General features: G+C 39.9%; 1 protein-coding gene across 5 annotated transcripts in view; it reads left to right on the forward strand.

Annotated features, from left to right (window-relative positions):
* cadm1a (cell adhesion molecule 1a) overlaps positions 1-23,611 on the forward strand; it is a 470,606-nt gene that overhangs the window by 317,735 nt on the left and 129,260 nt on the right. The window lies entirely within an intron of this gene.

Genomic DNA, 23,611 nt, shown 5'->3' on the forward strand with positions numbered 1-23,611 from the left:
AACATAATATCCACATGACTGGCTGCACATTTAAAATGGTTCAGTCAGTATACACAGTAGGTCTACAGTACAAGCTGTTTTCTGTCTGCATTCTGTCTTAGTTTGGAGGTGACCTTACTGCAGTATAAATATGCTCAAATAAACATTCTGTGCAGTTTTCCAAAAAGAAAATGCTTTACATGGTCTTGGAGAATTATATTGGATGCTTGCATTATCTTTTTTTTTTTAATGTCATATCAGGTAAACAGTTGGGTTATGGTTAATGTTATTTTTGAATATATTTCAGAGTGGCTGAAATTATAGTTACATTCATGAAAACAATAACTTTTCACATGGCTTTATTCAGTCCTCCATTTCCATTGCAATTAAGTGGGTAACCAAATTAATAAATTCACTCAATTAACTTATCATTAGCAGAAAAGGTTGCACCTCTATAAAAGCAGAAGTTTTAATAAATTGCTGGTCTGGACCATTCAGGTGTGTTATTAACACAATGCTACAATCTTCCCAGGAGTGGATGTTTCATTAAAATCACCCCAATGCTCAGTGAATCTGTATAAAACCCAAGACTTTACAGGCCTCAGTTAGCATGTTAAATGTTAAAGTTCATGAGAGTACAGTTAGAAAAGATTAAATAAGACTGCCGTCCCGGATTCGAAAATGTGGCACAAAAACAAACCAATGGAGGCCCAGTAGAGTGCAATCAGATGAAGAGTTTATTAAGAACACATGCGTGGGAAGAAGCACACAGCATCACATCAGCGGACTTCTTTGCCCAAAATACACAGACAATGGCTTTTTTATAATGTCAGGGTTAACGCCCCTTCACGTGTTATAAGAACATTATTTGCATCTTAAGAACATTATGTGCATAGTTTACAGTAAATGGTTAATCTTAAACCCCTAAAATTAGACAAAGAAGTTCCTTTTTCTATCACACCTTCCGTAAAAGGCAATAAGTTGCAAGCCTAAATGGTCCCTGAGGGCTTGTCCTCCTCTCTGACACATCTTCTGTCACCTGTTACTAAGCAAACTCTAATGCAACAGCTTGCTGAATACATTCAGGCCTTTGCTCAGACCTGTTTCTAGATTGTATGTATTATATGTGTTTTGTAAGCGTGTATGCAGTTTTAACCTTCTGTAGCTCCAAGTCACTTACACAATAGATCGTCCGGACATCGCTCCGAACGAGGCTTATGACCTTCCCTTAATTGACTGAACTTCAACTCTTTAATAAGCACAAAATGCAATGTGTGTGTACAATTATTATGACTGCACCTGTAATAAAAGGTTACTGTGAGGCCGGCAGGTTTTAATGAACATCTTAATGCAGTATCAATGCTATAGATTATATTATTAATGATGCAGGATATATTGTAGCAATAAAATTTTTTATAATAATCTCTTTCAGAGACGTCACCACACCGTTTGTTGTGTCACTCCTCGGCCCACTCAGTTAGGCCTACTTCTAGCTCCATCAATGACATCATGGTCAGCTCTCCGGGGTCCACTGCCCTCGTGATTACCTTTTCCAACAATCCTCTGGCGCAAGGAATGAGACAACAACCACAAGTCACCAATATCCCTAGAAATGATGCAATAGAAAGCATTACAGGCATCACAAACCCTTTCCATTGTCCGAACACGGATGTCATCCAGCTCTCCAGCGGGTTGTCGATTCCTGAGTGTTCATGCATAGTTTTAGACAAAGTTTTCAGCCCTTCCAGAGCTCGAGTTACTGAGCCATCTAGGGAAGTGTAACAATTAAGTTTAACATCCAGGCATCCATAAAAACTGAATTTATTAAATTTAACAGAGTTAGAAGTTAGCAGGAAGTTAGCTCGCTAGTTTCCACCTAAACATGACATACCATGTTCTGACTGAGAGATTTCAGAAGAAATTAAAGCGTACGGCTCTGCTGTCACTTCCGGCATAAATGAAGACAGGAAACTAAACAGCAGTGACGTTTGTAGGATCACTGAAGTTGGAGTAGCTGGTATATAATGATGTGATCGCTAGCGGCACAGCTATGTTAGCATAATATAAACACATTAGTCCAGTGAAGCTGGAGGATGAACGCTAACTTGTTTCCAGTGATAAAATTTAACTTGAGGGTTCCGGGTTGTTTGGGACAAATGGGACCAAACTTCAGTCGGGAAAAGAACTGAGATAATCCATCCATAATACGAGGTTAGTCATTAATATACTGCTGCATGGGCTGAGCTGTAGTTACATTGTAAGGTTTTAAAACCTGAGCTTTAAAATGAAAAGTGGTAATAAAAACAGAGAGAGGCCAAAAGTATGATCGCTGCCTTTTTAGGGGCTCGTTTAGATTAAATAAAACAAGATACAAAGCATTAAAACATGTTAGAAACACAACAGCCTTAATAAACGCAGAGTAGTTTGGACCCTGAAGCAGGGTTCATTTGTCATCACCTAAAAACCGGATACCAAAAGACTCTAGAATCAAATGTGATGCCATCTGTCTGACAAAGCTTGGCTGAAACTGGGTCATGGAACAGGACAATGATTGCTAGAACAGAAGGAAATGAACAACAGAATGGCTGAAAAAGAGGTGCCGTATTGGCCCAGTCAAAGTCCAAACCTCAATCTTATCTAACCTGAAGACAGCTGTGTATAAATGAATATAATGTAATGTATAAATGCCCGCAAAAAGAAAAGTGGGGTAAAAATTCCCAATAACGATGTGAGAGACTTATTTTCCTATAGAAAACGATTACTTCAAGTTCTTGCTACTAAACAGGGTTTTACAAACTACGGAATCATGGGTGTTTTTCTTTTTTCATGACTCTAGAGAGTTCCTGGAAGAGTACTTGGTCATAGGGGGATTGTCTGATTGTTGGGGTTTTCTTTGTATTATTGTGGGATGTTTACCTTAGAATATAAAACACTTTGAGGCAACTGTTGTTGCGATTTGACGATGTATGAAAGTGAAAAGATTTTTCTTCAGTTTTTAATAATGTATAGCTTAACTAATCATTTCTGCTTCCCTTCTACCTCCTCAGTGTGCCATGTTTTATTGTGACTTTCTTGTTCTTCACTGTAAACTTCAGTTTACCCTATTTTATTTAGTAAGCTCCTTCACGAGTAGTGAAGTACTGACTGTGGTTTGTGAAATTGGCAGGGTAATCCATTTTGAGTAAAAAAAGAGAATAAAATATTGATATTTAGCACCGCTCTATCAGTATCTGTCACAAGTGGAAGCACAGTGATATTGTGATACAATATTTTGTTCCACCCCTAGTCCCAGTCATTATTTCATTCACAAAACATTAGCTGAAGAAGCACTGATGCTTAAAGCAGACACCAATGAATCATGATATGATAGACAGAAGGATGCTGCAGTGCCCTCTACTTCCTTCCCCTATTCTGTAATGCTGTCTCTCCTTCGCTGACCCTGGTAAAGGCTCTCAGCTTACTTTTGTTTATCTTTCAGGGGATATAGAAGCGTCTCCTCCTCCCTCTTCCCCACTGCTCTTCTGTTCTGTCTTTCTTCCTTGAAAGATATTTCCAAATGAGTGAGCCCAGACCACAGCTGCCTCTCTGACGCATTAATCACTTGGCTGACGCTCCCTCCACTCCCACGTGCACGTAGACATCGCTTGCGCACACACTTCGACAGGCACACGGCCTCTCGCTCATGGATAACCTGGTTTGACTCACATAAGTAAAGGCATGTACTGCCACCGAGTAATATGAACACGTGTCAGCGCACACGACTTGAGACATAGACAGAAAACATTCTGGGATTATACACAAAAGCATCCACCCACCCCTCAGATGGTCTTGACTTCCCATTCTACACCACCTCCCTCTCTCTCCATCCAGCCATGGCTCCCACATGACCCTCCATTTTCCTCATCATTAGCAACACCAACAAGCAGCCGCATTCCATCCATCCCTCCCTGCTACCCTTCCTGCCTCCCTCGCCATTCCTCTGTTTACTTCTTGATTTCTTTATTTGATTCCCGTACAATCCCTCCCCTTTGTGTCCTCTGTGCAAAGAGAGGCATGAGAGGCGAGAGGGAAAAGGAAGAGATGGTGGAAATAGAAGGGAGGGAAGCCTGTTTAGGCTTTTTAATTTGTATCCTAAAGTGACGCACCTGCTTTATGGTTTCGGCGCTGTCAGAGATGGGTAGAGAATGGTGCGCATCCTCATAGTGAAACGTACCTTAATGAGGCCATAAGGGCCACAATGGGTCCCTTCAGGTAAAAGCAATATAATGTTATGGACTAAAACTATCCATATTCTGCACTTTAACTTTCAGGAATACCTACAGCTGCATTTATTTCTACTTTTGCTCTTTATAGAACTGAGTCTTGCATTATGCCACGGTGACACTAGGGAAAACACTAGTTGAAGACAGCAACGTGATCAAGATTATTGCAACTGTATGCAAAAAATAAGTGTACTCATTGCCTTTGAAGTGATTGCTTTAAAGACAGGGAGCAGGTCTTCGACCCCTCACGGTCGGTTGCCGTCTTCAAAGCTTTGGTGCGTAAAATGGCAAAAAGGTGGAGCCTGAATGTTATCAGTCTATTGTCAGTTTGCAATTTAATGGTCAAGTTGGCAATTACATGTAATCTGTTTGTGATAATATAGTGATTTAGTGTGACTTTCTTTTGACAGGGTTGCAACCAGAAAAACAACCAGTTGAGAACCAGTTGAGTCAAATCCCAGAGTTTCTAACAGTCAAACTGCAGACGAGTTGTACTCATCAGCGACGTCTTTATAATCTGCCTGTGTTTATGAGCTACATAACAGTTGTTTGCAACTCTTCAATAATCTTTCTGAGAGTGATAAAAGTCGAGCCGCGATTGTTTGGAGACAGGTTGCAGGTTTGGGGACAGGTCCCAGCAGGTGCTTACTCACTGGACACCACCAACTTCTTTCCTGGTTGTAAGGAGATTACCGTCCTATTTTTTCTATGGTGTGATCGAGTCATTAATGGTCCATTATTTGCTACCTAATGAATGAACCTTGGTTGCAGTTAGATTAGTTCTTGGTTTTAAAAGTAATTAACTTGAGTTTTAGACAGATTTCATGGTGTAAAGTTGTGAGAGATGATAATGATATCAGTGTATTGGCAGGTATTTGTCACTTCTTTATACAAAATAATATTTTCTTAAAGTAAATCTATTTTTTGCCAAGTGTCCAGACAAAAATGATCAAAACATTTTCTCGCTGTATCAGGAGACTTCAGTGAAAAGCTTTTTGAGTTGTAGCTTTGGCCTCTGTATTTCAAACATGCACTCGATGTACTCTTGATGTTAAGTGGCCTTTAGTGAGCAAAAGAGCATGAAAATTAATGTGAAAAAGCAGCTAAAGCAGCATCAGCTTAGATTTCACTGAAAATATTACACCAAACACATGAAAAATGTGAAAAAAGATTGCACATCACGTTAAAAAAAGTTTGAAGAAAACACCATTAAAGAAGGTCAGTTCATCACCAATATACTTTCAGACTTATTAGGTACTTTCTAGTACTGGGTTGGATCACATTTTATCAGCAGAACTGCATTAAGTCTTTATGGCATAGATTCAACGAGGCGCTAGAAACATTCCTCAGAGATTCTGGTACATGACGTTGACATGACAGCATCTCACAGTTACTGCAGATTTATCAGCTGCATGTCTGTAATGAGAATCTCCTGTTGGAAGCAACTATCAGAAAAATGTGTACACTGTGGTCATAGAAAGATGGACACAGTCAGCAACAATAATCAGGTAGACTTTGGTGTTTAAACAATGCACAGCTGGTACTAAGGGGCCAAAGTATGCCAAAAAAAAAAAAAAAAAGATATCCCGAACTCTATTACACCATCACTGCCACTCTGAACCACTGGTGCAAGGCAGGATGGATGTGTTCATGTTATTTAGGCCAAATTATGACCCTACCATCCTTATTAAGCAGCAGAAATCCAGAGCAATATCTTCTTTCATCTGTCTTGTCTATGAGACAAGATGTGTTTAGAGATGCTGTTCTGCATACCTTGCTTGTAATGACAGGTTATTTAAGTTATTGTTGCCATCCTATGAGCTCAAAGCAGTCTGGCCATTCTCCTCTAACCTCTGGCATCAACAAATAGTGACAGTTACTCACAGAACTGCTGCTCACTGGGCATTTTATCTTTTTTTGGAAAATTCTGTGTAAGAGACGGTTGTGTGGATCAGCAAATTCTGAAATACTCATACCAGCCCCCCTGGCACCAACAACCATGTCACATTCAAATTCCCTTAAATCACCTTTTCTTCTCCAAGCTGATGCTCAGCTCGAACTTCAGGAAGTCATCTTGACCATGTATACCAGCCTAAATGCATTGAGCTGCTGGAATGAGATTGGTTGATTAGAGCAGCGGTCCCCAACCCCCGGGCATCGGACCGGTACCGGTCCGTGAGTCGTTTGGTACTGGGCCGCGAGAGTTGAGGCTCAGGTGTGAAATGTATAGTTTTCAGGGTTTTTAATCGGTTTTCAACGTTATTTTGTTGTTATTTTTATCGTTAACTCGGTTTTCCTGAGTCCTGTCACGTGTGTTGTGAATAAATCTTCTTTTTTTCGGTACCGGTACTAGTTTTATGTTGTTGTATTTATCCGCGACACCTTAAAGGCCGGTCCGTGAAAATATTGTCGGGCATAAACCGGTCCGTGGCGCAAAAAAGGTTGGAGACCGCTGGATTAGAGATTTGCAAACAAGCAGATGAACACATGTACCTAATAAAATGACCGGTAACTGCAATTCAACTGAAGTTAGCATGAGGAGAAAGCTTCCTTCTCAAGCTGAGATGATCACTTAATTTGATGATCACGTTATCAACTCTTTCACATCAAGGCATAGATACTGTCACAGAGTCTGCCATGAAATTTCATATGAATATTCATGGTCTCCAGAGGATGACGTTTTTCAGCTGTGTCTTTTGATCTCAGACAAAAAGATTATTTTGACTGATATTATCTTGAATATTATTTTAAATTATTGTTATTCATGTATCCCAAGGGGGGGAACTTACTTAGCCTTTTATTTAGTCCCACTGTAATAATGCATTATCTTCTTTTAAATTCAAATTGAGAAATTGTGCTTAAAATGTAGCGGTCTCACAGCAAGCTGTCAAATAGTGACAATATGTATTGGTTTGCTTATGTGCACATCTTTCAAGAATTTTCACATATGTAAATTATGACAGTAGAGCTCTTAGATTTGTGATAAATGCGGTCATAGTAATAAGATACGTCCTTTTTTTGAGATAAAGGTCAGTTGTGGAGAAAATTGTGGCCTTTGGATGATGCAAAGGAGGAGGATTTTGATGTAACCAAGAGTCTTTGTTGAAGTCTTCAGAAAATTCATTTAGTTACATATTGACAACAACAATTAAAGAGCCGTTGTGTAACAGCTGTTGCATATTCATCAATAATTACTCTATAATTTCCGAATTTCCCCAACGACTGTAATTTTCATTACTGTTACAGCGTATCGAACTGACATACATTTAGGCTTCATCGGGCTGCAGCTTCCCCATTCTTGTGAGATGAAGCAGTACTTGTATTATAACTCCCATATATCTGCTTCCAAATAGCTGCAAAGTCTGGTGAACAAAAGCAAGGGAAAAAATATAAACTTACAAGTAGCGGTTGGACACGAGATAACAGAAAGTAAATAACGAGAATAAATACGAGTGTAGAATGTCCCGTGTACAAAACATAAACAAATCACAATGCAGCGGTACTCTTAGAGCTTTAGAATACTTTCTTTTTATTTCCGTTGCATTGTTATAACTTGAGTTGCACTCATTAGGCTTAGCAGAGAGATAAAGGCATTATGTGTGGCATACAGCATACAGCAGTGGCTGCACAAAAGCCACTTACATGCTCACTGCAAGCATGTAACACCCTACAAAGCTCTTCACACCCGGCTCTTACGTAATGTGTCACAAATCCAGTGTTCCACAAAAATTGTGTGTGTGTGTGTAGGTGGGGGTATAAGTACATAGCTGTGTCATAATGTCTTACATTTTAAGTAAAATTATATACAAAGATGCCTTATTAGTTATCAGCAGCTACACTAATTTCGGGGTAGGTTCCAAAATGGTCCTCTTCCTTTTGCAGAGGATTTGTAAACATGCTGTTGTTCTTGATCCCCTGACTTTTCATCTTAAGCCATCATCTCGTCAAAATTTAATGCTACTTAAATATTTGATTATTTGTAGCACAGTGAATATAGTTTTACAATTTTATATACCTCTGCCTTAACTGTGACACCTCTAGCTTTTGAGGCTTTTCAGTGTGTGTGTGTGAGTGTGTGTGTGTGTGTGTGCGTGTGCGTGTTTGGCACTTTAAAGCAAGGCGATTTATTAGCAATTCACTCAGATGCATTATCTTACATTTGAATGAATCTCAAAGGGCCTTTCTGCTATCACCAGTTTTTGCTTTGGTCTATTATGGATTACATGGTTAAATAATGCAATGTCAGGCTGGAAAGGAATATATTGGCAATGAAAAAGAATCTCGATTATAGCTTTGCAACAACAAACACTGGTAGATTTTAAAGTAAAAAGTTCAAGTGAAACTCATATAGAAACAAATATTTTCTGGATGTCTTTGACATATAGGAGGATTTGTTCACTTTTTTGTGTCTACTGTAGTAAGACGCTTACAGTGCTGTGAAAAAATACTTTTTCCCCATTTAAAAAAGTTTATCATTCATTCCCTCAGAGAGGGCATGATGGCATGACAAAGTTAAGTAAACTGAAAGTTCTCAAAAAGCACTATAGCATCCAACAACCTGGAGAATCAGCTGAGAAACAAAGTTTATTGACATCATTCAGTCTTGAAAGGGTTACAAAGCCATTTCTCAGGCTTTGGGACTCCATCGAACCACAGTGAGAGCCATTATCCACAAACAGAGAAAACTCAGAGCAGTGGTGAGCCTTCCCAGGAGTGGCTGACCTACTAAAATTAAACAACATCTGAAAAACCGCAGGCCTCAGTTAAAGTCAGAGCTCATGGTTCAACAGTAAGAAAGACACTGGGTAAAAACGGCATTCAAGGGAGAGGTCCATGGAGAAACCCACCCAACTTGATTTAAATCTGGTTGCCATTTAATGTCATTAAGCAGGCCATAAAGGCTTGAAATCTCCCCAGCTTGGCTAAATTAAAACGATTCTGCAAAGAAGAGTGGGTCAAAGTCCCACTCTTCAACTACGACTGGCAACTAGGCCAAAGTCCTAGTTGCCAGTTCTCGCTGCCAATTGCCCCCCATACCATCAGGTTTGGTGGGCAATTTTCTCTTTGGACCAGGTAGGTTTGGATAACTTTTATTGTTGAACATATTTAAATGGTCAGAAACAGACCCACATGAAAACAAACCTTCTCCATTTTTTTTAGTACCTAAACAGATGTTCAGATTTGCACCCTGCTCTAATGTCAGCAGAGACTAAGCAAAGCCACTGCTTCAGTAGCACAAATTCGAATTCTTAAACTCCAAATGTTTAGCTGCAGTCCGCCATTGTTATTTCTTTGGAGCAGCTTTTGCTATTAAAATGTCTTGACTACAAGCAAAGCATGCCCAGTTATCTGATGTTGCCAACAAGAAGAAAGCACTCCGTTTCAAAAACTGAAGACTTGATGGGTTATTTATACACAACAGCATTCAAATCCTTAGTGTTAGAAATAAATAGCCGCCACTGGCTGCAGATTGTGTGATGCAGTGAGACGACCTGAATGCAGATGAACAGAGAACCTAAACTGTGAAATACTAAAAACCCATGAAACCATGAAGGGAAGACCAGCAGAGACTCCGACCAGGGACAAGGGGAGACTGAGACAATATATACACAAGAGGAAGATTAGGGGAGTGGAGACAGCTGGGAAACACAGCAGGAGCAAATTAGACATAATGAGGTAAGGGAAGCAAAGTGAACATAATACACAAGAAATAAGAGACTATCAAAGTAAAACAGGAAACCCAACAAACACCGAGAACTCAAAACTGTGTATACTTTACAAAACTCAACACTTTAAACACAGAAACAATGAGTCAAGACACAGACCATGACAGACATGCCAGTGTGTTTTTTGCTTGTATGGTTGCAGGCAAGACCTAAGACATTGTAATCATAATCAGTCAGAAAGTGGGAAAACTTTAAGACAAATCTGGAACCAGTAATCAAAGACTGGTGTGGATTACTGTGTTTTCATGTCGCCTTTTGTGCTACAGTGCAGCCTAAACCCAGGTGGCGTTCTTGTCAGCCTTTTACCTCAAAGAAAATTATAGTTTTCTCTTCATAACATTGTAATTTACTTAGAATGTAAAATGCCCCGAGGTGGCTGCTGTTGTGAATTTGAGCTATATAAATGAAACTGAATCGAACTGTCTTGAATTGCATTAAAGTAAACTGAATTTTCTGTGCTGTGCTCACATACTGTATTTTATTACAGCTGAATTCCCAGTAGGGCTGTTCTCATTGCAAGAGTTTCTGTTTCTGTTGTCAAACAATAGAATGGCTAAGAGAGTGTGACATGAACGTTGATGATTACGACTAGTTGTTATCCTAGACACTTTCAGCCTGCTACTGTAAACTGCTAAAATGCTGATTTAATAAACCGTGACATCATCGCCTATTTTATTTGTGAAATTATTGCTTGGACGTGACAGAATGTGGTCAAGTGTGTCAGCTGTGCCGCATTAGCTGATCCTCTCGGTCACTCTCTTTTTTTTGAAAGTGGTAAGGGAAGCTGCAACAGTGAATGTGCACATTTGGAGCAGGCGTTAACACCTTGCCCACACTTCAGGGGAAGGTAATTTGTGCTTTTCCATCGACTTTGCATTGCATAAAGCTACATCCTTGTTAGAAAGCTACATTATCAGCAGGGATGGGAACCCAGAACTAAGGTCTCTGGCACACAGACCTAGTCACTAGAGAAAATGTGCATTCCCTGACCGGTTGGCAATTGTTTGCTGCCAGTTGCTTTCTTTCTCCAGGTAAAATCAGATGCATAGAAGGTACAACACCAAAAATTTCCAAGTGGTTGCTTGACTAGACTACTAGTTTGCCACTGTTGCCCGTAGCTGGCATTAAAGATGTTGACTTGACTGCAAACCCTTTCTAACTGACCACCACTGGGTAAAAATGTGACGGAAATAGAGATCGTTTGCCTGACATTGCTTTGTTTCACTCTTCGCCGTTTCATACAAACTATGCAACCAACACAATCGCAAGGAGATTTTCGGTGCAGTTTTATCTTTGCAATCATTTTCACCTAGCAACAGCCTGCAGCTTTTAGCAACCACTAACCAACTGGAAAGGGAATACTCAATTTTCTCTTGTGACCAGTGGTTGCCAGTCAGTCTCTTGGCCTGTGGAAGTGAAGCCTAAATTATTATAACCTGCTGAACTGCAAAAATGAGCCTTTAATGAAAGAAATTTGGATGCTGGCAAAATGATGTGATTCATGAACAGGAGGAAAATATGAAACTCGAAAGCCTAAGCCTACATATAAGTCAGGTGGCACGTGATGTATTTCTTCTTCTTGAAAAAGTGCTTGTAGTAACGTCAAAGATACATGATTCAAAAAGCCAGAAGCAGCTTAATTGTGTTTGCCAGTGACTTAGCACGCTGTTTTTAAACAGTCATTTCAAATGAAAGATCTGTTCTGATGATCTGATCTTCCGATAAAACCTGAAATACACATTTTGGAAACGAATGACACTTGCAATAACTTGCACAATACACTACGCCCACCTTAAATCTTGCACAAATTCAGGACCGTGGCAGTATGAAAATATTCATTCACCTCTGTAATGGTCCCGTTGCTGTTAGGATTAATTTACTCCACTCAGGATTGTGAATTTGAGAAACTGCAGCTGTTTATTTTCAGTTAATGACATTCATGTTGGTGATGCATCGTAATGTGCCACCCACTAGGGCTCTATAAAACCGTTCACTGCTCAGTATAACCCATAAACAAATAATAAGATAGCAAAAAAGCCTCGCTAATAGAACAATACAAATTTGTGAACACCTCACAAATATGATATATAATAAAAAGAATTCTTTTAAATGGAAAGCACACACACAAACATATATATTCTGTGCTGATTTCTTCAGTTGTAAACATCATGCCCACCTGCATTTATAGGCAGAAGTGTGTTTTCTATACTCTTAAAATCAATCTATTTTATTTTTATCCAACATGTCTTTCTTTTAAAAATGACAGATTACCTTGTTATAGCTTATTCTGGGGCAGTGACCATTACATACAATCTCTGTGTCTGCTGCGTGCTGTTAACAATTCGTAACAGTGTTCTGATAGTTAAGTCTCATCTCTAAACTGACCAATGGGATCGTCTCCCATAAATTCTGTATGTCATATATTTGAAATTCCCGTGGTTTACAGACAGATTAAGTGAACTGCCTCCTTCAAATCCTTGCCAAGAGGGATTCCACTGTTTGAAGTGGTCAGGCTGTACAAGGATCTTGACCTTTTCTCGGCTGCCTCTAGCCGTCAGGCGGCTGTACTAACACAGCATTCACACGGTAAGTGCTGGTTGGAATGACAAGCTCAAATATGAAAAGCAAAGTCGTAGCTTTTTTTTTGGCTCTTGTAACTATCGTGCCACAAAGTAATTACACGGTCTGGGAACACTGGGAACATTGTCTTTACAAAGATGTCTGAAAAGCAGGAGGTCAAAAGAACAAACCTCCAGTGTGGACAAAGTAGGTTATAAAAGAAAACAGATCAACAGAAAAATTATTACCCATAAGTATCCACTGCTGTCGCTGAGGAGATAGAGCGGGTCGACCACTAATTGGAATGCTGATGATTCGATCCCCAGCTCCTCTAGTCTGGATGTCAAAGTGTCCTTGGGCAAAGATACCTAACCCCAAAACACTCTCAGTGCAATAGCATTTGGAGTATGTGTGATAGTTACAAAGTGCTTTAAAGCATAGAAGCACTTTGAGTGCTCGGAGTAGAAAAATGCTACCAGTCCATTTACCATGCTGCAGTTACACGCACATGAACGCTTTAATTTTCCTGAGCTATGGGGAATTGTTGGCTACTTTTTGGCTTACAGTCTATTTTATTTCTTCCAAATAAACTGGTTTATGTGAGCAAAATCACATCAGTATGGACATATAATCTGATTTAAAGTTGCAGAGCTTAGTTGCTTGTTGGTTTCTTCACGTTACTACAAATACAAAGGTGACTTGTTAATCATGTATTTTGGGCATGTAGAGCGCATACTGTTAAATTTCCATCACTAAAAGCACTCTGGAGCGATTGCTGGTCATCATTTATAGCCACTCCTATATTAAAGTGGATTTATAATGCGTTATAGTCTTTAGAGAGTTTGTGCAAATGGCTAAAATTGATGTTATCTACATTAAATGTTACTAATTACATACTGTGGCAAGAACCTTTTACTTTGTTTCTTTGTTTTCTCCTTTATGTAAGTTGGGCTGTCCTGGTGCTTTTTTAAAACTTGAGTTTGTAGATCATTTAAGTAACCGAGCGACATGACGAATGTGTAAACACACTGCATAAGTAGTCCCTTAGGGCAACTTGTAAAAGATGCAAAAACATAAATAAATGACTGAATTTGCCTAATTTCGTCCAGTAACTTAATAACAGGCAGTGGTGGGACTGCTGTTCTTTGGACTCACCACCTCATCATTTTCACAATCGTATTCTAGCTGGTCTTAATAACCCACTCCAGAGCCTTTTGGTCTTGGGTCATGCACTTTTCATGTTCTAGCATTTGCAGCTGGAGGGATTTAAACTGCAGTAACGAACAAAAATTATGGACCAAGCATCACTAACGCAAAACACAGAAACCTCCCACTAGTGTCTTGTGTTATGACTGTGCAGATTCTTAATCTGTCTAAAAATGCATGGACAGTCTCTGATTTCCTATTTCTTAATTTTAATTTCCTACAATCCATTCATCCATTTTAACTGGCTATCCAGTAGTTTTTAATACAACAGGTCAATACCCAGAAGATGGCCAAGTAGAGGAAAAAACCTTTAGTCTAAGCTAACTTGGGTTGGCTCTTTTTTGTCTGGTACGATCACACCATCTGCAGCGGTGTTTGGTCTGGCTGCTGGTCTGAAAGTAGAGGAGAGAGAATGTCTGGAAGTCTTCTTGTCTTAATCCAATTTCTGTGCTTCTTTTTCCAACATTGATTAATGTATTTCTGTCATCAGTGATAATATATAATATGTGTTTCAGCAAAATGAGGCAAAAAGTAGGACTTCAAGCAGAAAAAATAAAAATGTCTGCATATCTGCATGCACCAAGGTGAACAATGAGCTGTTATATTTGCTTGAACATGGATGTGCCTCTATTTCTTGTCCTGCTGAGCATTTTCTTTTTTGCATTTTTACTTGTGACAGGAGAAAAAAAAACGAGACTGCTCTGCAGTACTTCCTTGAGCATCATTAGCGTCTTTGATCTGTACTGATTATGGTTGTAAAGAATGACCTCAGAGCTGATATCGCTGTACTTATATACACATGTTCAGAAATCATCTCTGTGCATTCAACACAGACACTCATAATCAATCGTGCTCATGCGCATCTGTGGAAACATGTAATCAGACAGGACCGCTCGCATCGAGCAAGTGCAAAACACGAACACGGTCACTCTCTCTGCGCCTCGCACAAAAGCACACTCACCCACACGCATATTGTATGGGCCAGTGCACAAAGATTTGTCATTTTATCAGCAGGAACCTCACCAAGAAAATAGAAGAAAATGATTGTATGCTGTTCACTAAGCATGTACTCAGATACACGCAGCCCTTTTGAATGTCAAAGGGAAATCAATATCTCTCGATTGGTTGCGGTGATCGCAAGCTGTGCTGAGAGCATCACGGCACACAAATGTTAAATATATATAACTATATATAAAATTTACCGTGTTGTATAAGATTACTGTACGTTGCATCATGTTCCTGACTAAAACAAGGCATTAATAAATGCATGTTTAATACCGGAGCTGATAAAAAATGCAACAGCAGTACTATTACTACTAATATCACCACAGGGAGAGCTGATATGTGAAAAAAAGATACATCGACAGACTGATTCTTGGATTAATATTTGATCTTTTCAGCAACCTTTTTATCTTTCAATCCCGTATACAAGTGTCATTATGTACAGAACAAAATCTACAAACCGATTCTCAGAGAGTGAATCAAAGAACATATCCAAGATCATTTTCCAATGCATTTTGATATCTGCATTACAGTGGGTTTAATTTTCCGTTGATAATCGTCATCACTGTCATGGTGGCCATCGCTGTGACCTAACTTAATATGCATACAATTCTTTCCGAATCAAATGGAAATATGCAGCTGTTAGCCTCGGCAAATGGAACATGACATTTTTTCCCTCTTCCGCAGCAGTATTAGTGAATTTGGGCCTGAGGCTAGCTTTGCACAGTGAAGTGTGGAGTGTCATTGTCTGACAACTTTAATCTAGGATTGGCTGCTCTGACTTTTTGACATGGATGGCCACGGGCTTAAATCTTGTCCCCTCTCAGTGCCATGGGCCAAATATGTTGCTGGCTATTGACAAAGCAGCAAATGTTAGATGTACATGTTACTTAGTTCATGCTAGAGCTTAAAAGACACATTCCAACTATTTTAAATATTTGTTTGCATTTGTCATAGCATAAAAATTATTTATAGACCCCTCTAGACCTTCTGGATAGTCACTGGTGTGATTTAATGTCTGTATGCTCTGCTGTTGTTGCTAAGATGTACCTGCTTATACTAGTTAACCCTGTGGAGCTATTAATATGCAGTTAAAACACAACTACTGTGGTGGAATCTGTAATGTTTGAAGATTATTCAGGTAACAAGTAACCTGGGAATACATCAGAATACATCAAGGAGTTTTTTAGTTCATTAGGTAGTCATGATCAGGTGATTTGCCCTGCAGTCAAAATATTTTTTCTCCATCTTTTCTTATTTGCCCTCCTTTAAAAAAAGGACACGCAATGAAAAAACATAAGTGTGGCCCATACTGAATTTGAAGTTTTTTCCTGGAGTGCTGATTAAAGGATGAAGTCTCTGTATCCAAGCTGTACGTTGATTTTCTGCATGTCCTCCCAGTAATTTTGGGGTTATCTCATGGTGTTCTTTCCCCCCCCCCCCCATTCCTCCTCTTCCACATCTGCTCAATCCATTTACAATACATTGACACGTTGAGGAAACACTCTTAGATGGTACAGAGGACAGATGATGTGACACTGATTTATTGTTCAGATTTCATGTAGCAGCTTTGCATACTTGTTGTATTTCAAGCTTTGGCTGAAGGTATAGTTATTGCTCAGACTACACATGCAGTAGTATCCAAAGGCTACAGGTTTGACTTCTCTAATGAGGCTGAAAAATAAAATAGCACAGACATTTATCAATACACATCCACATGCATTACCCTATATATTCCTTCCACTGCACAGACATCACTTCTACCACAATCATTACTAGAAACAACACTGTGCTCCAAATGTACTCCAAATAATTATGTATCTCCCATATTTGCAACATTAGTTAGCTGATAGAGCCAGGGGGCGGGTAGTGGGTCAGTACAAATATTTGTGTTAATGCCCTGTTCAGCACACAGTGGTCTAATACAATATCCAGTGTCCCAGTACCACACATTTGCCCTCCCAACTTGTCACATTTAGTAATTCTTGGTCAAGACCAGGATTGATCATATTTTGACACACTGAAGACCCTTTCACCAGTGCAGGTTGTGCTCTGGGATAACTTATTGGTTGCAAAAATCTACAAAACATGCAAAAATCTGTATTGTTTCTCAGTCACATTTGGCAAAAAATAGGACGCAAACCTTCTTGCGACCAGGAAAAATCAATGGTTTCCCAGTGAATCCTCTAGTTACAACCCGGCTCTGCTATGCGACAGGGGAGGTAACATAAACGAGCCCAAAGCCAGGACGATCAGATTAAAAAACAAAGTTTATTGCCGAAACTGAAAACCATTTGTGAAGCGACTCACTAGGCAAGTAAATAAAGCCAACGTACTCTCACACGTTCAAATAACACATTCAAATACAAAGAACACTAATCATAAGGGCAGCGACACATAGACAGAGGTGCAGAGGCAGGAGGTACAGCCTACACAGTCTGTTCACAACAAAGAGTCCCCCTCAAGTGAAGAATCGCCAGCCTTTTGTAGTCGCGGACAGCCGCGTCATTGGTCCGTTGAATGCCGAGGATCCCCCAGCAGCCAATGCTCTATGAGGACCGGCACCCTTGAATTTCCTTACAGGAAGGCCGGCCCACTTCCTCCAAGGCCAGAGGCTGTAACAGCAACCACTTTTGATTGTTTGGTGTTTGCACAGGCTACCTTTCTCTGCACAGTTACGGTTCAGACCGACTGCAATCACTCTCAGACACGCCACCATCACACTGCAATCAATCAGTCTGTGCTAATGAGCACAACTTGCTCATGATGCATCTCTTTCGGTATGAGACTCAAAAAAACGTGTTGCAACTGTTTGTTTTCTGGTTATGAAATAATAATAATACTTTCACTGTATAATTTCTGTAATTACCAACTTGAACCCCTTCAAGCACAAACTGGCTGATAGCAGATTGACTGTCTTACTGCCTTTCACCACAATGATTGGTCACTGCCAACGAGTCAAATTCATTGCATATTGTCACAGTCATTTTTGGTCGTGCTGTAGTTTCTGATCTGGGTTTTTCCTGTCGTGACACCAGCATTTGTTGCAGACATTGTGAGCATTAATCACAGTCTTGCTTTTTGACTTTTACTCTTTACAGTGGCAGAAAAAAAGATAATGTTTTGGATTCAAAATGCCTCTTTTCACAACATTAAACACATAACCACAGCTTCTCGCCATTTTACTGCAGCAACAGTGATGACACCAGCGAAACAACATTTGCCTCTGACTTCAGACACTGGCAGACTCTATCTCAGACACTGAGTGGTGTCTCTTGAAGTCTTTAGGAATGCTCTTTACATTTAAAATCACACAAAGTGGGTACAGAGTGCATTTATCGCCAGTATGTGATGAGCCAGCAGTGAAATTGCCCTCCTAAGTAATGCTGAAGCTGAAATTAAAGTTGCTTTTCTCAGATATTTAAAGTTTTCATTTAAAATATTTCTCTTAAGCAGACTCTTGAAATATTTAATCATTTAGGAAAGCACCAAAGGGATATTTAAGTAATTTCCACCAGTCCCCAAGAGAAAGGTACATTGTTCAAATGAAGCAGAATAAAGCTCATTTATATTTGTCATTCCAAAAAAGCCTTTAAGTTGATTTTTTATTTTTTAATTATTAAAAGCCATTATCTTTTGGATGTAAAGGATAGCAGTCAACAAAAATCTACCATACAGTATTTCATCATTGTCAGTGAGCTCTCCAGTCATTATTATATGCTTTCCTATAATCATATTATACTTTCCAGCAGCTGCTGCAGACTGTGAAGCCTGAGAATATCAGGTCAATAAAGCAGTGATTTATGCCTATACAGTGGCAGTTCCCTGGTCTAGATTCATGCAGATTATTCTACTATTCCGAGTATATGTCATATATTGCATTGGAAATAGGAAAGATGTGCACTCGCAAGCTTTGCTGAATACTAACAAAGCTGTGAGACTGACCAAGAAATGAGCCTTCCAACTTTCCCATGGTGCCTCTCAACTGCTTACTGCTATTAAATCCCCAACACTGCTTACCTGTGTTTGACTTCTGTCTGCTGTTTGCTCGGGTTCTGTCGTTACACTGTTGGTCTCTTCATCTGTCCGGCGGTCAAATGGATGGCAATAGTGCTTTTTTTATTTGTGTCTAAACGCACGAGCTCCTTTTTTAATGGAAAAGGCAAATTAAGTGATGGATTTAAACATTTGGAGGAAATGCATTAAGTGCAGCTCAGGCTAGCAATTACATATCACTCCCACCATCTCTGATGTGCCATTATCATAATGTCTGTTTCAGTTATGAGAGTTTATCTCCTACTGTTGTCATACTGTGCTGCAGGACTGTCAGTGGTAGCTAAATGCACCTCGCTAAAAGCTTCAGTGTGAGACTTTTGTTTGAAGGCAGGGTATCATTAGTCCTTTACTCCTACCCCTCACTTGGTAATCGTGATGCTGCAACACTTGTCACACTTCTTGATGAGTTATCACACATCAAAAAGGGCTTACGGGCACATTATATAAATCCTTCACAGGTACTGAGGAAGCACACGGCCAATCTGCATATTTATTCCACGATCACTTGAAGATACTCTGATGCATATGTCACGGTGACATCCAAACAGCTGTTTTAGGCTCAAACGGGTGACACGGTTATGATAAAATGATCAAAACAGACAGACATTTTTTTTTCCGTTTCACAAAGAAGTAAATACTTTCCACAGGACAAATCACTTCAAGTTTGGACTCAGAAGAGCAGGGAACCAGAAAACTTTAAGCACCTGAGAATAACTTGGTTCTTCACGGTGACCTTCTGACACACTTCCCTCTCTAAACATTTGAGCAAAAAAGAAAAACAAAACGTCACCTTCTAGATTTTTACAGCCGTTGTCCACTCCAATGTCAGGACTACTTTTCTAAAGCTCCTCTGGTGGTGTCGTAGGTGGCTGTGGCACATGGTTGTTGTTGGCCATTAATTAGTGTAAAGCTCCTCCACCTCCCTGCACCGTTTTCCAGCATGTCAGACTTGTTTATTTTGCACAACAGGAACAATTAAGCAGCTGACAAGACAGCCACCGTTTGAAGTCCTTCCTGCTACTTCCAGTGACTTACAACGCAAGTTAGCAGGCACCTTGCAGCACCCTGCTGCTGCCTTGTAACCTTCAGCGGATGTCTTGAAATGCATTTTGTAGTACGCAAGTAGTAGTAGTATTATCATAACCAGATGCCCACCCTACCACCCACCTCTGCAACATCTTTGAAAAATGAGGTTCGGTCTTGAATATTAAAGACAGTGCGGTTCATTTATTTAGGGCTGCGTTCAGGCCACCGAGGGATGCTGATTTGAATCTCGTTTGTTAAGCTGTCTATCCTTATCTGTCAGCATCAGAGGATGCAATTTCTCTCTTCCCACCTCATCCTCCTTGTCTTCTAAATGGCAGGGATATTTAGAGGTGCTTGACAACTGAGGCATGCAAATTAGCAGTTGATGTTTCCTGTGTTCTTTCAGTTTCCTTCACTGTTCACCCCCCCACTCCACCCCTGAGTCGGCCCTTTTAGCCTAACTGAGAAGATATATTTGTGATTCTATTTTCATCATCATGTAGGAGGGAAGTATGGGCTGGTGGTGGTGATGGTGTGTGTGTGTGGGGGGGGGAGGGGTTCAAACACTTTATCCATAGTTTCTCGAACTGCAATCAGAGTAATGGCAAAACAGCAGCCTCCTTTGTATGGCGAGGAATGGAGGAGCAACAATAGCAGCGTTCATTTATTGGTGCATTTTACATTTGTTTAGCCCCGCATACCGATGTGATGTATTCATATACAGCAGCAACTTCGCACATTATCAGCAGCTCTCATTTTGAATTAAGCATAAATTCAATAGTTATAAAAATAATTTACTAGAAACTCCCAACCCCATTAGGAAGTTGTAGCCTCTTATTAAACTGTTTATAATAGCTGTCATATTTATTAGGTGCGATGCTGCTGCAGTGTGATCCTTCATTATATTAAATTAAAACTAATCAAAAGCAGCATTGGCCAGCAGAGACTGGTGATGATGGTCTCAGATTGCACAATATCAGGCTGAAAATAGTCCGGTCTGACATATGTTGGGCGTCAGGCTTGACAGTTTATTGTTTTATCTGGTCTAGTGTGTCCCAGTGGAAGAAAACCATGGATCTTGTATCCTTGCTGACACTCAGGTGATCTGCACCATGCCAACACGAATATTCTGTGGAACAGTATACATAACAGAGTAATGTCTGAGGAGATGTATGCAGTGCCGTATAGCAGCAAATGTTCCACGCATGCACACCCTCTGCAGGGTGTGAATAGGCCTTCAATCATGGCGTGTCTGCACCGAGTTCATCTGAGTTCACCAGTGTACAGTAGTAACTTTACAAAGAGGCTACCCACAGCTACTCTGCAGAAAGATGCATGAAGTATTTATTGTTCTGTCCTTAACCGTGTCAGCACAGAAAAAGTTTGGGCTGTGTTGTTTCAGTCTTACATCTCCTGTGTGTCTGATATATATATATTTATTTAAAAAAAGGCCTCACTCCTCTGTTCCAGCAGAGTACAGGTAACGTTTGAGGTGCAGGCTTCAAGCTTGTCACTCCCCACACATATATGACATATAGAAATTTGAGAGTAATGAGTAAATAACCACCCGGTTACAGGTGGATTCTGTTGGCATAGAGGGGTCAAAAACGGGAGACAAAAATTCAGTGTATGTCAGTTTTGCAGTTCCAGTATAAACCACCATATAAGAGGGTGTGTTGGGTATATGATGTGAAAGGAGTGGGTGTGTATTAAACAGTGCAGTTCGAGTTGAACTAACTGAACTACCTCACAGGCTTCACTTCATTTTTCTACTCCATTTTCTACTTTTGCACAAGTACTACATTTGGCTTCGAGCACTTCCAAAATGCAGGTGACCTACAGTCAACACTCTGCCTTAATGCCCTTGTATAAACACAGAGATGGAGTCATCAGCACTCGCTGCTGCTCATGATATGCTTCCTACTGTATATAGATCCAGTGTTCGTGGTGCTGTTATAAAGGAAGGTGTGTAGATGTAATGCCTTCTAGTGTCCTGAAGGCTTTTTCGCTCAGTCTCAATGACAGACAAACTTTCAAAGGTAACCAGCTGGAAAAGTCAACCAAGTTTTGAGCAGAAGGTTTGCTCTTTGTGCTAAGTAAGGTGTGGTTGCACTTACCTTTAAAACACATCATGCTGTTCACTGTTCAACAAGACAATTTGACTTTAGTCATGGTGTTTGAATGGGTAAACAGGTTGATAGCCATGTGTAACAACAGAATAATACAGTTAATAAGACGAAAGCTAAATATACCTGTAAACCGGTCGGCACAGGCCCGTACTCCATCAGGCCCTTGTACTCGGTCAAGCCCAGTTGGCTTCTCTATTGTCCTTTGCAAACCAGGCAAAGAAGCTGCTGAGATTTTCAGCCAGCCTTGCATTGTTGTTAGTGGTTTCAGGCTGTAAATTTCTGCTTTACTATTGATAGACTGTAATGAACTGGAACTCTGTCTCCGCCTGCTGTGGATGGGAGTTGAAATTGAATATGTACTCTGTCTGAAGTTTGTGGTTATAGCCCTTATGTGCTTCTTTAAGTTGCCTTTAGCTATACTGCCAGTTATAGCTGACTCAAAGCCAGCAGAGTTTTGTCAACTTTGTCAACTATATACTTCAGCACTCAGCAACCCCACTCTCTAACTTTACATGGTTGGCCTCTTAATTGCTGAGCTATCTAAATGCTTCCACTTTGCAATAATACCACTTACAGTTGATCGTGGGATATGTAAGAGGCAACTCGCAGCTGTGTCGGGATCCTGTTACGACACTCAAATTTAGTGTTTGATTTTGTACACTAGTAGGGATCGGACTGAAAACAGCTGAATCCAAAGATTAAGAGCTGTGGTCCAGTATTTTTGTCTATAAAGCATAGCTAAAATGTTTGACCATTACCTTGCTTTTTGCCATTTCCCAGTTTTAATCAGAGGCATTTTTTTAAATTAACGACTGATATTTATAAACCTCATCATACTTGCTTGGAGGTGGTGACAGCAAAGCCTGTATGTGGAGTTAGAAACAAAATCCCTTAACGTAGGTAGGAGTCAGCAGCTGCAATTAAATCTGTGAATCTATGTTTTCAGATGCACTGCTGTCTTTTAAGGGCTTTAAGTTTAACAATTGCATATTTGCTGTAACTGGATATTGTAATGCAAGAAATGACATTTTCGGGGGAAAAGGAAAAATGTTGTCAGAGAATATTCACTATCAACATTTTTTTTCCATTTGCCAGATGTCTTAATTAAAAACATTTCCTCATTATGCTAATGAAAAACTAATTTGATTACAATTATGCTTCCTTAAAAATGCAGCTACTGTTGCAGTACAATGTAATTTCTAGGAAACAGGTTTGATAGAAGTAATAATAATAATAATAATAAACTTTATTTATAAAGCACACTTAAGAACCAAGGGTATGCCAAGGTGCTTAACAAGTAAAAGTACATTAATGTGTGCTCCTGCAGACCCTTCCACACCTCTACCTGACGGTGCTTTATTCTCTTACAGAAACATGACTATCATATTGAAAAAGTTAGTTATCCGTTTTCCTAATTTGTTGACTTCTTCTGTGCTTTGACTTCCTGTTATCGTTTGTCCATGCTTCCATTTAGCCTGGAGCATCCAGTCATGTGTGTGTGTGTTTGTATCTCACCAATAAAAAATATTGCGGGGATGAACATAACTAGCACCCACCACTGACAAGCTGCCAAGTGTTGGTTTTGTGGTAATCATTTAGAAATAAACCAAAGCCACTCAAGGTCCACCATCAGCCACAACAATAGATGCTACCCCACAGCAAAGTC

Source organism: Astatotilapia calliptera, chromosome 10, assembly GCF_900246225.1.
Source record: "Astatotilapia calliptera chromosome 10, fAstCal1.2, whole genome shotgun sequence".
NCBI classification, from domain to species: domain Eukaryota; kingdom Metazoa; phylum Chordata; class Actinopteri; order Cichliformes; family Cichlidae; genus Astatotilapia; species Astatotilapia calliptera.